This window comes from Sciurus carolinensis, chromosome 17, assembly GCF_902686445.1.
Source record: "Sciurus carolinensis chromosome 17, mSciCar1.2, whole genome shotgun sequence".
Lineage (NCBI taxonomy): Eukaryota > Metazoa > Chordata > Mammalia > Rodentia > Sciuridae > Sciurus > Sciurus carolinensis.
In genome coordinates, this window is record NC_062229.1 from 61981231 (window position 1) to 61994697 (window position 13467).

A 13467-nucleotide genomic window follows, 5' to 3' on the forward strand; every position below is an offset into this window, starting at 1 on the left:
CTAGTATTCCAATGGTGGTCTGTTTCTTGATCTAGGAATCTAGTAGATAAGATTGATCGGGATGTCTGTGTGCCTGGAATATTCCGGGACTTTCACTTTAAGAAAGGCAGGGTGTGAGAAGGATCCAGAAAGGCACAGATGGGGAAAGCAGGACAAACTAAATATTGTGGGCAAATTAATTGGGCATAAATTATGAAATGTTGTTCAAATGAGGAAGATCACATACGCTGAATCTAAAATAGATTTTAGTGGTCCCATTGCTAGGTTTTAACATTCCTTTTAAGAAACAATACAAATCTAACTGGGCATGGAGGTGCACACCTGTAATCCCAGCTGCTTGGGAGGCTGAGGCAGGAGGATCGTGAGTTCAAAGCCAGCCTCAGCAACTTAGTGAGGGCCTAAGCAACTCAGTGAGACCCTGTCTCTAAATAAAATACAAAATAGGGCTGGGGATGTGGCTTAGTGGTTAAAAACGCCCTGGGTTCAATCTTTGGTACCAAAAGAGAAAAGAAAAGAAGCAGCAAAAAATTATACAAATCTCAAATCTGCCACAGGACCAGTTATATAATTCAAGACACTTAATATTAAGATTTTTTTAAAAGTACATCACACACCCTGGGGAATAATGATATCGGCAATACCAAAGTTTCTCCCCGCACCCCGACCCTTTTTTTTTTTCTTTATCCCCGAGTTCTGGAAGCTCAGAGCCTCATCTCCCTCTTTGAGGCTTTCCAGAATCTTCCATTCAGGCTGCATATTTCACCACAATGAGGTGACCTGTTTAGCATGATAGGCCTGAGTCAGCCTATTTCATAGCAAATGAAACTGGTCTATATTTAACAGGAGGAATTCATAACGCACCAGCGTGACCTAGGAGTTTAATCACTAGGTTGGATGCTCCAAGCGCCAATTCCCCTAACATGCCTGTTCACTCTGGCTTTGACTCACAATCATGTGTTTTTAAAATGGACAAGGGAATGAACATAAAAACCAAATTGCTGGTGACTAAGAATAGTAGCCAGCGGTCCTGGAAGAAAGCAGCGCTCCGGGGCTTGGTAGTGACGCTGTAGAGGCTGTGCACTCTGCTCCTGTAAAGTAAGCATGGACTTGGAGAACTGCTGAGACCCCCAAGCAACCTGACAGCTCCAAGTGCCTCAGAGACGATCCCCAAATCTACAGTGGTTAAATAAACTTGCCTCATTTGTTAGTGGCTTCTGTTTAAACCCCAGTGTTGTATGACCGAGCAGGGGTTGTGGCTTTATTTTTTCTAGCTTTTATTTATTTTTATATCCGTGAGAGGCCAGAAACTGTCTTCCCAAATTTACTGCTATGAGCCAGGAGCAGTGGCGCACACCTGTAATCCTAGCAGCTCGGGAGGCTGAGGCGGGAGGATTGTGAGTTCAAAGCCAGCCTCAGCAACTTAGCGAGGCACTAGGTAACCTGGTGAGACCCTGTCTCTAAATAAAACATAAAAAAGGTCTGGAGATGTGACTCAGTGGTTAAACACCACTGAGTTCAATCCCCGGTACCAAAAAACAATTTACTGTTGTGGCCTCAGCACTAGGCAAAGACACGGCTCAATAGGAACTACAAAATCTATTTGTTATTAGAATGATTTAAGTACAGTCTATATGTCAGATCCAAACCTGAAGGTTATCTCAGCTATGCCAGTTCTTAAAATTGGGGCAGCCCTCAAGTTCTTAGATGGTGCAAAATAACTCCTGTCAAGACACCTGGAAAAATATACTTCTGATTCAAATAAGTTAATGAATGACTTTGACTATTCAGAAAACTGACTCCAGAGCTCTCATCCCATGATCCAGGGTTATTGAAATCTTAAAAAGAATAGAAGGTAATAATTAAGAGTTTATTATACATGAATCACTGAGCTTGTCACTTAACTTCCAGTGCAATTGAATGACCACAACAATCCATGTCTAGCCCTGTTTTACAGATGAGGAAACCGAAGTCCATATAGCTCACTTATCCAAAGTGGTACAGCTGTTTAGTAGTGTAGCCAGTATTTGAACCCAGGAACCGAAAGCTAGTTCTTTAACCAAACAGCCCACTCGCTTTTGTCCAAGTCCTCTTGATGTGGGGAATCATGATTAGAGAAACTGGAAAGAGATGATTCCTAACTCAAAAAATATCCTGCATCAGAAAAAATCTCTGAATGTCATGCAATACATTTCTTGAGGGGAATGCTCCCTATTGACTAGTAAGTTAAGCCACATATCTTAACACTTCCCTGTTTACATCAGGCCCCTGGAACACTCGATCGTCTTCCCTTCCATTTGAGCAGAGTATCTCTGGATAATAAATCATATAGGAACATGTTTGCCATTGCTAGAAAACATCCACCCTTTCTCAAGTTTATCTAGAATGTCTCCAGATCGTCCCTAGGATGTCTAGAACAGAAGCTAAGTCAAAGATGAGAAGGATGTCTTCCTCTGACCTGGGACTTTTATGATCAAGACCAGGTTGCTTCTTTGGATAGAAATGAACAACCAGGCATCTCTGGGTTTTGTCCACACAGAGGTCCTTCCTTGGCTAAGCAGGCACCTGTCTCGCCCACCCCTTATTGAAATAGGAAAGTAAATGTCATGGCCCAGCATTCTGAAATATGATGGTACACAGGAGGACATGAAACCCCTTATTCCCAGGGTGCAGGCTTCGGTGCAGATATCTTAGCATGACCTTGAACCAGCAGGGCTGAGAGTTTTCCTGTTTTCCACTGCACAAAGGCTCCGTGTGCCTGGTGTTGTCAGGAAGCTCAGGAACCCTCTCTGGGCACAGAAGCGCTTCTTACACTCTCGGGAGCCTTTTCTCCAGTAAATGGACTAATGAAAGTGCAGCCTTCTAGCTCAGTGAGTCCTTGTGGACTGAACTAGTCCATTTCCTTTAAGTCTTCCTTCTGGAACATGAGAGTCCAGGATAGGTCTCTACCTGGGAGGCTTCTAATTCTGAACACCAAAAGCTTTGCTCCAATTCACTTTGGAAGAGAAAGAACAGCAAAAGAAACTTAAAATCTAGGCTCAGATTCCTGCTCAAGGTAGAGCTGGATCCAAAACTTCCAGTGAGGTCACTGGGGTTCCACATTTCTGTCTCTGCTTTTTCACTGTTCTTCCTGATATTCACAGAGTCTGACTTTATGTAGTCATAGTGATGAGAGCTAGGTCCCAGCTTCAGTGAATTCTTACTGGCCCTCAGTGATTCTGGATGCTTAAAAGCTCAGAAAAAGAGAGACAACTTCGCCAGGCACAGTGGTGGATCCCTGTAATCCCAGGGGCTCAGGAGGCTGAGGCAGGAGGACTGAGAGTTCAAAGCCAACCTCAGCAACTTAGAGAGGCCCTAAGCAACTCAGTGAGACCCTGTCTCCATATAAATATAAAAAAGCGTGGCAGATGTGGCTCAGTGGTTAAGGATCCCTGGTTCAATCAATCAGACAAAACAAAATAGACTTCTGCCTAATCCTTGAGTTTCTCTTGGTTTTTCTTTGCTGAATTCAAATTAAGGAAAATTCCAAATCAGGTGAATTCTTGTCTACAGTTAGATTCTTTAGGGTCTTGACAAATATATTCTTACTACCCACTGCCTTCTACCCCCTCCACCCTCCTCCTCCTGGTGTCATCTGCCAGGGCCCCAGTTGCTCAAACTCTGCCTCTAAAAAACTGAGAGAAATAGTCTCTATTTGAAGATAAGGAAAGTACAAAAGTAAAGGTTCAGGCTTCAGGGAAGGAAATTTCTTTTTTTTTTTTTTTTTCTTTTTCCCGGTACTGGGGAATCAACCGAGGGGTGTTTAACCACTGAGCCACATCCCCAGTCCTATTTTGTATTTTATTTAGAGACAGGGTCTCACTGAGTTGCTTAAGGCCTCCTTAAGTTGCTGAGGCTGACCTGAACTTGCTATCCTCCTGCCTCAGCCTCCCAAGACCCTGGGATTGCAGAGAGCACCACTGAGCCCACCTGGGGAAATTTCTTATGTGCTTCTTATTCTCAGTTGTCACTAGACCAAGGATAGTTACAGAATTAAATCTACTACTGAATTTTGTCTTTCCTATCAAGTTCATTTTGTATTCACTTATATTAAAACAGGGAGCTGCTTCTGTTCTCATTTAATGCAAGGGGAATTTATTAGAAGCTGAAATATTTTACTGAGATTTTTTAAATGGTAGGAAGAATGGAGAGATGGTCTACAGTAGAGAAATTAGTGACATCTGGTGGTGGAGCTTGGAATACTTCCTAGAGTTAAAACAAGGTTATTATTATTATTTTAGAATAATCTGTGCTGGTTTCATCAAGAACCATGAAGATTTTTTTTTTCTTTCTTTCTTTTTTTAGCTATGTGTTTTATTCAGCTTTTTCCCTGCTGTGACTAAAAGGACCCAACCAGAACTGTAGAGGAGGAAACGTTTATTCAGGGCCTCACAGTTTCAGAGGTCTCAGTCCACAGAAGGCCAGCTCCACTCCTTGGGGCTTGAGGTGAAGCTGAACATCATGGCAGAAGAGTGTGGTGGAGGGAAGCAGCTCACATGGTGATCAGCAAGCAGAGAGAGACTCCACTCTCCAGATATAAATATATACCCCAAAACCACGCCCCAAAGTCACGCCCCTAAAGCCACGCCCCCCATGCCCACCTCCTCCAGCCACACCCACCTGCCTCCAGTCACCACTACCTTAATCCCATCAGGGATTAACTCACTGATTGGGTTAAGGCTCACACAACCCAGTCATTTATTTCATTTATTTTCCAAACCTTGCATTGTCTCACACGTGAGCTTTGGGGAGACTCCTCACATCCAAACCATAACACTGTGGAACTGAGTTCCACTAACAGATGCTTGCAAAACCTACCACTGGGGGGCTGGGGAGATAGCTCAGCTGGTAGAGTGCCTGCCTCGCAAACACAAGGCCCTGAGTTCGATCCCCAGTACCTCAAAAAAAAAGAAAACCTACCACTGGAAGCAGGTATAATTCTAGAATGGGGGCTGAGCCCCTCATAGGCACCCTGTACTTTATAGCATCAGGAATGCATATGGTACACAGAGTCATATTCTGGGGCATAAAGTCCAGGAGAGAGATGATGGTCCCTTAAGTCAAGCATGGTACTGTGGAGACAGAGCTTGACCCTCAACGGGGGTCAAGGTGGGAAGATCAATGGAAACCAGTATGCACAGAAGCCTGGGAGGTTTCCATGTTCCTTGAGTTCAATTGAGCCAGTGTCCTGGGAATGGTCATGCCTTTGGGAAACAACCTTGGTAGGCTTAATCAAGGTATTTTCCTGTAGGGGTGCCAGGCTAGCTCAGGCACAGGTAAGAGCCACAGAGTCAGGACCCAGACCCCGGGAGTTGGCTTGTGGTGAGCAGCTTGCAAACTCCTTTATTGCAGGAAAAACCATACATTTTATAAACTTTTTGCCCAATCACCATGTGCCATGGGGTTCAGACCACCAGGCCCCTATACAAGTTCCCTTGGTAACACAAGGTCAATTTGGGGCAGTCGTTTACATTCCTAGGTGGTCAAAGCAGAATGCTCCTCTCTGCAAGTTTACACACATGAGACATTAACTGCTGCAAGCCAAGAACTAGAATTTCTCCCAACATTTTCTTAACACACAAAGCTCCATCCTATCTCCTGGGCCACTGTGCTCTACCCATACTCTCTGTTTTTCTTCCCTCTTTCCTAATCATTTTTTAAGACCACTTTCCCGATTCAATCAAATCTAGGTTACATACCTTTTTATTCTCTCTCATTTAGTGATGAATATAAAAACAATCTAAATGACCACTAGAATTTAGTTAAATGCATTGTGCAATCATATTCAGTGACATAATGTGGAAAACCACTTGGAAAAATGTTTTCAATATTTGGTTAAGCAAAAAATTGGATTGGAAAAGAGTGCGCATAATATTTCCCAAAGGTGACCATTATGAATTTCTTGTTTAGGATGAATCCAGAAATGATACCAGGGTAGTACTAAGAAGAGTGTGGATCTTGCGTTAGAGGATCCCAAATACACAACCACACAAATAACATGAATGAAAGACTGAGAAATGTTCACCAAATGTCAACTGCAGTCATGCCTTGTTAATTATGAATATGTGTGATTTTATAATATAAGAAAATTATAAAATCTAACCTCAAAACAATCCAATAGATACAAAAAATATCTTTTTCTCAGCAGATGGTACTGGAACAGCCAGATATCTACATATAAGAACATGAATCTAGTCAATGACTTATGCTTTGCATAAACTTTAACTCAAGACCTAAAGCTAACATTAAAAAATTATAATACTTCTAGAAGTCAACATAGAGGAAATCTAGGTGATATTGGATTTGGTAATGATTTTTAGACCCAACATCAAAAGGACAAATTCATTAAAGTGAAAATTTGAAAAGTTAGACTTCATTAAAATTGTAAACTTCTCTAAAGCTGCTGTTAAGGGAATGAAAAACAAGAAAATATTTGTAAAACATATTCAATCAGGCATTGGGATCCATGATACATAAAGAATGATTAAAATTCAACAATAAGAAAATAAACTAATGAAAAACTGTGAAGACACCTAGCCAAAAAGATATGCAGATGGAAAATAAGCATATCAAAATACATTCAACATCTTATGTTGTTAGAGAACTGAACATTAAAGCAAGGAAAAGAACTACATACTGATTAGAATGACTAAAACTGCCAAACACTAATCGTAATGGTTAATTTGACTTGTCAACCTGATTGGATTAAGAGATGCTGATAATTAAGAGGCTTTTGGGTGTGTCAGTGAGGGTGTGTCTACAAATGATTGGCATGTGGGGTAGCAAACTGAAGTAGAGACCCTTCCTAAGCATGGGCAGCACCACCCAATAGGATGGAATAAAAGCTGGAAGAACAAGAAAGCAGATGCAGATGCAAGCTCGGCTCTTCTTGAACGGGTTCTTGATCACTGCTTCAATCCTCTGAAGATATCGGACTCTTGCTTCTTCACTCTTCCAAAGCGGACTCTGCCAGTGATTCTCCAGGGAGTTTCGAGAAGCCTTGGTCTCAGACTAGGGTAGCCCTGTTGATCCCTCTTGTTCTGGGGCTTCCTCCTGGACTCCACGGCTACTGGTTCTTGCAGATCTCTAACCTGCAAATGACCATGGTGGACTACTCAGCTTCTGGTCATGTAAGCCAATCTAATAAATCCCCTTTTTATAATCATACTTCCTGTTGACTCTGTTTCCCTAGAGAACCCTGACTGATACACTAATCATGTCAAATGCTCATGAGGATATGGAGCAACAGGAGCTGTCATTCATTGATGGTGGGAACACAAAATGGTAAAGCCACTCTGTAAGGGAGTCCAGCAGTTTCCAGCAAAGATAACCCTACTCTACCCTACAAAGCAGCAACCATGCTTCTATTTACTCAAGTGAGTTGTCTACACAAGAACTCCTACCAGTATTTCTGGCAACTTTATTCATAATTGCATCAAACTGGAAGAAACCAAAAGACCCTTCAACAGTAGAGTAGATGAACAAATCATGGAGCATCATATGAATCATACAGTGGAGCATTATATGAATAAAGACGAAGGGGCAGCCTGGGCACAGAGGTTGCGGGTCAAGGTATAGAGGTCATGGAGGAATCTTGAAGGCATATTGCTAAGTGAAGGAAGCCAGTTCAAAAAGATTGCAAACCATATGATTTCAAATATATGACATTCTAGAAAAAACAATAGATGATAAGATATTAGTAGTTGCCGGGGGTTAGTGGAGAAGAAGGAAGGACTTGAATAGGTGGAGCACCAGGGATTTGGGGGATGGTTAACCTACTCGGTATGATGCTGTAATGGTGGATATATGACATTATCTATTGATCAAAACCACAGTCTCATAAAAGAGAGTGTGAAGCTGAATGTCAACTAAGGACTTCAGTCAATTTATCAGTTTAAAGTTCGTTCATCACTTGGAACAAATATACCACACCGAGTATTTCAGTCAGCATATTTGTTGACTGAACATGTTACTGTGACCAAAAGACATGACAAGAACAATTTTAGAGGAGAAAAGTTTATCTGGGGCTCCTGGTTTCAGAGGTCTCCGTTCACGGATGGCTGACTCTATTGCTCTGGGCCTGAGATGAAGAACAAAGCGGAAGAGTGGTGTGGAAGAAAACAGCTCAGGATATGGCACCAAGAAGCAGAGAGAGGGGGCTCTCCTATCACCAGGACAAAAGGTCAACCCCAAAGGCGCGCCCCCCACCACCCACCTCCTCCAGCCTCACCCCACCTGCCTGCAGTCACCACCCAGCTGATCCCTATCAGGGGATTAAAGCGGTTAAAACCTCACAACCCAATCATTTCACCTCTAAACTTTCTTGCTTTATTTCACATGCAAGCTTTTGGGGGACACCTCACATCCAAACCATAACACCAAGACCAGAATTTAATAATAGAAGAAACTGTTTTATATTTGGGGTGGGGAGAATCTGAAACTCTCTGTACTTTCTTTTCTGTTCAGGAGGACAGAGGTCACAGATTGCAGTGCCTTAGGGCCATAGGAAAGTGCTTGGGTGGTAGTGTCAATGTGATTTAAAACAGTAAAAAAAAATCATTCTTGGAGATATATATATATATTCCATAAATGGGCCCACGGTGCTGATCCCCACATGCTTTCTCTTCCAAGAAGCAGTGGACCTGCAGTGGACAGGATATGTCACATTCCTCAGCAAGCTACCTGTTTACTGTAGGAGAAATTCAGGTCCAAGATAATGTTGATAAGAGGAACCCAAGTTACCCTAAGGGGGGAGACATTTGTGCCCAGATCCTGAAACTTTGGGAGATTAGGATAGCTTGGAATAAGGAATTTATGATTAAGAAGTCAATTAGAACTGGTCAGCATGGGCTATCGAGACCCTTGCCATGGCAGCTCAGTCAAAAACTCAGTCAAAAGTCAAGAGGTGGACCTGGGTGGAACTCTTTGGAAACTTCTTTGGGATCCCCAATAAAACTGGAGTGTAGGAGAGGCACATGGTCCCTCTCCTCTCTGAGAGGACCCATTCTCTCCTTTGAGAGTGTCCCCTTTCCCCTTTCCTATCCCTTCTGGTACTTTGACAGGCATGTCTGAAATCTATCTGTCTTGATCTCAAGAATTGGGGTGTGAAAAGGGGGTCTTCACATTGCTTCTATTTCCTAGAAGGCCCCAGCTAGGTAGCAATATGAAAGATCACTTTAGCTGCTCTGTTGTAGTTGGGATGTGAGTGTCCCCCAAAATTCACGTGTGAGACAAGCAAGAAGGTTCAGAGGAGAAATGATTGGGTTGTGAGAGTCTTAACCCAATCAGTGAATGAATCTCTGATGGGATTAACAGGGTGGTGACTGGAGGCAGGTGGGTGTGGCTGGAGGAGGTGGGCACTAGGGGGTGTGGCTTTGGGGGCGTGGTTTGGGGGCATGGTTTTGGGGCATGGCTTTGGGGTACATATTTGTATCTGGAGAGTGGAGTTTCTGCTTCCTGATCACCGTGTGAGCTGCTTCCCTCCACCACACTCTTCCGCCATGATGTTCAGCCTCACCTCGAGTCCCAAGGAATGGAGCCAGCTGTCTATGGACTGAGACTTCTAAAACTGTGAGTCCCCAAGTAAACTTTTCCTCCTCTAAAATTGTTCTGGTTGGGTCCTTTTAGTCTCAGCAGCAAAAGTGATAACAAAATCTTGCTCTGTGTAGAATGGACTGGGTGAAAACCAAGAATCAGATAAGAGAAGCTATGACCATGGGCTTTGATCTCAGGGACTGTGGTCCCGATCTGGAGGAACAGGCAGTGAGGACTTGGATAGGAAATACTGCGTCTATCCCTGTTTGCCCTACTGGTCTGAAGTCTGTTAAGAATGAAGCACAGGCTGGGGTTGTGGCTCAGTGGTAGAGCACTTGCCTGGCATGTGTGAGGCACTGGGTTTGATCCCCAGCACCACATAAAAATTTTACAATAAAGGTGCTATGTCCATCTACAACTAAATAAATAAATAAAACAGAGCACGGTTCGCCGTAGTGGCACATACCTGTAATCCTAGAAGTTTAGGAGGCTGAGACAGGAGGATCTTGAGTTCAAAGCCAGCCTCAGCAACTGAGTGAGGCCTTAACTAACACAGTGAGACCCCGTCTCTAAATAAATACAAAAAAATGGGCTGGGGATGTGGCTCCGTGGTTAAGTGCCCTTGGAGTCAATCCCTGGTTTAAAAAAAAAAAAAAAAAAGTACCAAACAGAACAAAGAAAAAAACACAGCCATTCACTGGTCTTTTCCAGACCATCTCAGTCCACGAAGTTAAGTTCAGACTATCCAAACCCCCCTCGGCTCTCTTTTGGCTTTTCTTCTACGGTATAAATTACCCTAGAAGCTGTTTTGTCCAGGTCCACCAGTGGCTGCCTAACTTCAGAGGGTCTGGCCATTTGTGTTGTCAGAGCTTTGGGCCATTGTTCAGCCTGCAGCGATAACAAGGGTACAGCTTAATGTGCTACAGATGTCTGGGACCGCGACTCCTGGCAGAACTCCAACCCAGGAAAGCTGCTGTTGCAATTGGTATTCTCTGTATCTCTCCCGGAAACGGCTCGAGCTGTAATTGCAGTTTATAGTGATGTAAATGTAGCCAAACCCCGAGTGCAGCCTCCCAGATGCACATCATTAGGAGAGCGGCTGCGGCCCTGCCCTGTGCGCCCGCCCGGGCTGCTCAGAGGCCATTCATTTGCAATCAATTTCAAAGACGCCGTGGATAGCAAGAATGTTCTTTCCTATTGTCTAGCCCCGTTGAAAACGTGCCCTCCTGACCTTTTAATAAAAGAGAATAACCCAACTTCTCGTGTTCAACAGAATGTGCCCATTATAACAAGTCTGGCATTAAAAAAGAAAGAAAAGTATGGACAGCTCTTCTGAAATGAAATACACCTTTTTCCAGTGGACCCGCTGGTCGGCAGCACTTCCTTCGGCCTTACCTAATTTTGTGATGAATAAGGAGGCAGATCCTCGAACTCACAAGTCAGAAAGCCTTTGGGTTCAAGTTTCCCCCAAGTGCTGCTATTTTTTTCCCCATGTGAAAGTCCCCCACGGCCCCCTCAAAAAGAAAAGTTTGTGGACTGAAATGTGTCAACTCTTAGGAATGTAGAGGAAATCGTTAAATGTCTACTTACAATATCGAGTTACTTAATGTTACTTAATGCACTACAATCCCAAAGGGAAACCGATGCCTATGCAGAAGATATGGCTTCTCTGCACCCAGAGCATCGAGTTCAGCTGGAGGGAAGGGGATAGAACCATAACCTGGGGTACCTGGGGTTGGTGGTAGCAGAACAGTTCTCACCCCCGCCCCTTCACCCCTTAGGGAGGCAGGGAGGAAAGCTTTGCCAGAAGCTGGAAGGAAGAAAGGAAAGAGGGAGGGAACCTTCAGGAGAAGAAGGGAGTCTTCCAGAAAGAGGCATTGAGTGTGGTTGAAGTGACCTTGTAGTTGTAAATCCTGGGGAACCCCTCCCAGCCTCTGCTTGCCTGCTGGGTGGGTACTGGCAAATCCCCAACCAAGCCAGAGCCCCAGGGGACCTACTGGTCTACCCAGGCAGCCTCCTGCCTCTCCCTGGGGACAGCAGGCAGGGAGAGGAAGCTGGGAAGAGAATCTGGAGAGACAAATTCATACCATAAAACAATGCATTGCATTCATTTTGAAATGTTGCCTCTTCTGTCTTCCACAGCATCTCCCCAAACTATTTTATTCAAATTATTCGTACACATTGATTTGGTTTTCATCCTTAGAGCCACTCTTGAATCATCTCACAGTTAGAGTCCCTTGCTTCTTTTTTTTTTTTTTTAGTGACTTCTGCATTTTATTGGACTCAACCTGAAAGAGAAGACATTTACATTTTTTTTAGAAAGTCCCTCAATCTTGCCCAACTGAGCACATATTCGTAAAGATGGGCAATTCATTTGGATATTTGGCATTTAAAAGTATTTGAAAATTTTTTTAAAAATTTCCAATTTAAAAAATTTGAGCAGGACTCGATTCTAAACAAACATATAAACAAACAAAACTTCCCCCAAAACAAAAAGCAAACTTTAACACGGAGCCCATTGATGCGGATCACCCAGGCAGACTCCCGTCTTTACTGTGCTTTATACACAGTAACAGGATTTTTTTGAACATGCTCTGACTATGCAGTAAGGTGGGGACCAGCTACCTCTGCCAAATCCAGGCTGAAAGTCTAAAGACCAGATTTACGACCAGTGATACTGCAAAGGACAAGGTTGAGAACACTGCTACTGGGTGGCATGGGTGGGTACCTTAGTCTACAGATTCATGACAGAAAAACAGGGGGAACATCCCACTTGTAGTATCTGGTTTCTCTGAAAGTCTGTCAATTTTTAAAATGCACGTCTGGGACTTTCACATCTATGGCCCTGTTACTGGTACCCAAGTCATAAATATAAATGCATAGATTATGATAATTTTTTAACTTTTTGTAGATAAATGTTTATCCAGGTACAACTTAATTGTTTTGCTTTCTAAAAATTATCATTTAATCATTCCTTGCAATGAGAGATCATATGAATGAAAAGTGTGATGAAATGTATTCTAAATTTCTTTGCCTTTCTTTTTTCTTTTCTTTTCTTTTTTTTTTTTTTTTTTTTTTTTTTTTGTACTAGAGACTGAACCCAGGGGCCCTTAATCATGAGCCACATTCCAGCCCCATTTTTTATATTTTATTTAGAGACAGGATCTCACTGAGTTGCTTAGGGCCTCACTGAGTTGCTGAGGCTGACTTTGAACTCTCGATCCTCCTGCTCCAGCCTTCCCAGTGGCTGGGATTATAGGCATGTGCCACTGCACCCGGCTTTTCTTTTTAGCAATTCTTTCAATTTACCTAAACATTCAAAATAGGACCCACTGAGATCACTTCAGAAATGTTGTGTCTTAAAAAAAAAAATTATTAATGTTGTATTATTTCTCAAAAGGCACTTGATAATAGAATAGCTTTATGTCTTGAGAGACTTTATAATGATATGGATATAAGGATCTTCCTTTTGATTTCAGGAATAATTTTTTAGAGGCAACCATATACTATGCTAAAACTATCAGACCTCAGTTTCTATGAAGTGCTTACTTCTCAGAACTGAGAAATTTTGACATAATTAACATTCCATTGGGGCATAAAAAGTGCTCAACTTCATTTAGATTGTGTTGGTTTGGTTTTGTTATGTTTATTGAGATGGAGACTCACTATGCTGCCCAGGTGGTCTCAAATTCCTAGGCTCCATAGATCCTTGTGCCTCAGCCTCCTGAGAAGGTGGGATCCCAGGTGTGCACCACCACATCCAACTATGTGGTTATTATTATTAGGGTTTTTTAAAATTTTTAATTATCTTTGAACCCAGGGATGCTTAACCACTGAGCCACGCCCCCAGCCCTCTTTTTGTTTTTTATTTAGAAACAGGGTCTCGCTGAGTTGCTT

At 42.9% G+C, this 13467-nt stretch overlaps 1 protein-coding gene across 1 annotated transcript in view; it reads left to right on the forward strand.

The window, feature by feature from the left end:
• The window catches only part of Synpr (synaptoporin), a 331674-nt gene that overhangs the window by 44874 nt on the left and 273333 nt on the right, over positions 1-13467 (forward strand). The gene's annotated exons all lie outside the window — the stretch shown is intronic.